Genomic DNA, 4,254 nt, shown 5'->3' with positions numbered 1-4,254 from the left:
TCCCAGAACGGACGGACCACGCATCCGGACCGTCGGGTCTGGACCCTCCCGACTCAGTTTTCCGTCGTTTTCTCTCGTGCATTTGTCCTTCCATGCGTGTGTGACCCTGTAGGCTCATTCGATATAGCAGTATTACCCGAAATCCCTATTTCGGGTATACAAGTCATAGGCGGTCTCTAGCAAAACACTATGACTACCTATCTCGAATAGAGTTTGTTCATGATCATACGAACTCCAGTGATGATTCCGGCTGATGATCCTTTTGTATCGCGATATCATACGTCGAACATAAGGCATGGACAAGCCACCTTATCCGATTCGACTGCTTTCTCGTTCACTGAGTTCGACTGTCTGAAATAGACGACGTTCGTCTATAGTGCGGCCACACATTTCTACAGTCTCGCTCACACGAGGGGCCCAGCGATATCTCTCTCTTTTACGAGAGGTACAAATCCCGTCTTGACTATCTACAATCCAGTACATGATTCGTTTCGTGCCTGATACACGCCTTTATAGTCCTCCTGTTACGCAGGACGTTTGACGTAATCAAAGCACGCAACTCCTCATGTTGGATCCCGTAGATATCTCAGGTCTTGGGATCCAATCATGGAACCGCCATATGAGATTCAAGTCATGACGCTAGTCCATGTGACAATCTCATGCGGGTCAATCCAGTATTCCATCTTCCAACGAATACCTATGATTGTGATCGTATCCAATACCTATGATCATCTCTGTGATCATCAATCACAGATCATACTAGTCTTATTATATCGTTATTCCCATAACGACACAAGACTAGGGAGTTTAGTATCATTCATAATGATACATGGATTTCATAACAGATCTTAGCATGCAAGAACATGTAATGAATAAAATACTCTCATAAAAAGTATCAATACATCGAATGTATCTGAACAAAGCTCATAATCAGTACATCATAGAGCACTAAACCAACACTCCTGTCATACATCAACATACCGCCCATAGATAGTTTTGAGCTATCGCTATAGTGCATCACGATGATTAGTCTGAAGGCGACCTACAGAGGATCCCATTGCTCATTTGACTCAGTTTAAGATGATGTGCAGATCAGTTAGGAAGGCACGAGGGATGACTATTGAAGATGTATACTTTGAGGTCTTTCCTTTTTCACTGATGGATCGAGCGAGAGATTGGCTCTAAACCCTTGAGTCGAACTCGATTACGACGTGGGAAGAGCTAGAGGAGCAGTTTATGGCTAAATACTACTCCCCAGAGAAGACCCGAGCTGCACAGAGAGCTATACACAACTTCACTCAGGAGAGTGATGAGAGTCTATACGATGCATGAGAGAGATTCAAAGGCTATCAACGCCTTTGTCCACACCACAACATGGATAAGCGGTTGTTGCATTCCACATTCATCCACGGATTGAGAGACGATACTAGAGCATGGATGGATGCAGCTTGTGGAGGGAATGTATACGATATTCCCTTTGACACCCTAGAAACGCAGATCACAATGATGGCTAAGGCAAGAGGGATGTCAGGAGACAGCAGGAGACGCTCTACAGGACAGGTAGATTTGGGCGAGTCCGCAGCTTTGAAGGCAGTCATGTCTGATCTATCGGCAAACAAATATCACATGGGACTCAAGAATACGTCTAACCCGCAGAAGGTCCAGCCTGGAATATTCTTGATTGATCAGGCCACATCAGAAGAAGAATCAGTTGAGAACGTCAACTACATAGGGAGGAATCAAAACCAAAATCCTTCTAATCTCTACCACCCGAACGTGCCTAGGAATCAACACAGTTTTTTCTAAGGAAACCCAAGCGGAGCATTGAATGCACAGCCTCAGGGCGTCCCTAGAATTCCTCAGAATCCCCTGGGCTTCATCAGCCACATTTTCAAGGGCAGAATCAGGGATATGCGCAGGAGAATCAGGGAGACCAAGTGCCTCAACCTGCGAAGAACGATGAAGCGGACATCAAGACGATGCTTGCTCAACTAATGCTCTACCAGAAGACACCATTTGCTGAGCTGAAGACTGAGATACATAGCATAAAAGTTAGCCAAGACACTTTTGAGAGGAGATTAGATGGGGTTGAAGCTCATCTGAAGCTTGTCGATACTCAGATTGCACAACTTGTATCGCAGGTCTCCAGACCGCAGGATACATTCCCGGGAAAGCTCGAACCAAATCCACGAGAGCACGTCAACGCTATCCAGCTTATACGTGGAGAGAACCTGCATGATACAGTCTCTCTGGCCATAGAAAAAATGGATGACCTCTGCATGCACTGTCGAGGAGAAAGGGAGAGCCATTGCTGACGAGACGCCTCAAGTGAATGCGGAGGAAACCGAGCTGCCATATATCGCTCCTTCACCTAAGATACCACTCGTTCTTTTTCCCTCTCGATTGAATAAGCATGCTGAGGTTACACAGTTTTCTAGATTTGCTGATATGCTTCGAAAGTTAGAGGTTACTGATCGTGCAAATCTAGCTGAATGGTTGGTCAAGTAATAAATACCTAGACTAAGCCGATTTTGCAAGGGTACGAATTCGATGTAGTACCAGGGTCGAACTCAGGGACCGAGAGGTGATGGTGTCGATGATGATCCTAGCGAGAGTAGAACGCAAGATTGTTGGTTGGTTGGAATAACTATAATTAAAGGCACTGTAGGTTCGGGGGTTCACCGATGCTATGGATTATCTAAGTGGATATGGTTGGTTTGCAGTCTAAGGTCAATTTAGGAAACTCTAGCTTCTATCCTAGAATGCGTCCGGTTAGGAATTTTCGTTCTCTAACTAACGCTTTCCTATCAGCTTCCGCATCTTTAGATCTACGTTAGAAGCATTAACGTCCGCTATCATAGTTTCTAGGTCGAATTAAAAATTCCTTATCGAGTCCAACCTATGCGTTCAAAATTAGTAATTGAACTTATCTTATGAACGAATTCCGGTATCAATTAATCCAACTTCCTTTGCAATTAACTAGTCCAAGTTCAATTCTATAGGGTGATCAATCCTAAGAAAGCATTATGTTCAATTCATAAAACCGGATCTAACCTAGACATGCATTCAACCGATTAAGCGCATTGATAATTCCGTAACATGGCTAGCCTACAGCAAGTGAACTACTCACACATCATGGAGAAAAACGAAATAGACATGGATTCATACAATATTTCAATAGAAAAAGGGATAGAAGACTTATAGTGTGAAGAATCAATCTTTGAACAATGAAATGTAGCAATCTCCACTCCAATCGTCCCCTAAAGTATCAAAAACTGAAAAATCTAAAACAATATCAAAAAATATGTCGAAAGTCGAACCCCTCCTCGGTTTCCGTATGGTCTTTTTATAGACATTTCGAAATATCGACGTTAAAAACCTCGATATCGATGTTTTCTAACATCGATATTCCTCCAGGGTGCCCAGATCTCGAGGTTTGGGAAGTTTGATATCGACGTTGTAAAAAGTCGACATCTGGACTGCTCAGATCTCGATGTATGGAACATCGATATCGATGTTTGGGAACGTCTAGATCTGGAAATCTGAAAATCTGATCTCGATGTGGCTAGAAACGTCGATACCGATGTTGAGGAACGTCGATATCGATAAAACGTCGATATCGATGTTCTCAACATCGAGATTCTCTCTTTTTCGCTCCGAATCGAAAACTGAGAAAAGAACTTACAGGAATTGAAAGTGTACAGAGAATTAACGTGTTCAGATCGGTGGAGTAATCCGATCCTACTCACGATCAAAGCTTTACGGCTTTGTTATCCACTAGATTCAGTCGCGATTACAAACCCTTTCTTTTACCCAGAATCTTGGAGAAAGAAGAAAGAATGTGAAACCCAGAAACAAACACGAGCGAAGAAGAAAATGAACAGTAACTCTGTTCTCCTGATACCAGCCCTTTTTAAATGATAACCCGGCTTGGTATTGCCTTGGTTCACGTTGTCCATCGGTTATGTCACCATACCGAACTCGAACCCTCTCTCTTATTTGGAGGTTTCCTCTGTGAACTCCTTCACTTGAACATCTGAGACTTATTTCAACATAAATCATAGTTTTATGTGGTGACAGCAAAGTACGCCAAAATTTGTATATAAATTTGTCAAACAAAATAATGATAGCATCACATGAAAATGAGATGTGTAGACTATGAATGGAATATAGACCTAGGAAAACCCATAATTCCTTTGAATCAAACTAATTTAAATTTATTGCAATTTCTTTTAAAATAACAGTTATACAAAA

The sequence above is a fragment of the Tarenaya hassleriana genome, unplaced genomic scaffold (assembly GCF_000463585.1).
Source record: "Tarenaya hassleriana unplaced genomic scaffold, ASM46358v1 Cleome2, whole genome shotgun sequence".
Lineage (NCBI taxonomy): Eukaryota > Viridiplantae > Streptophyta > Magnoliopsida > Brassicales > Cleomaceae > Tarenaya > Tarenaya hassleriana.
Note: the sequence above shows the minus strand (reverse complement) of the source record.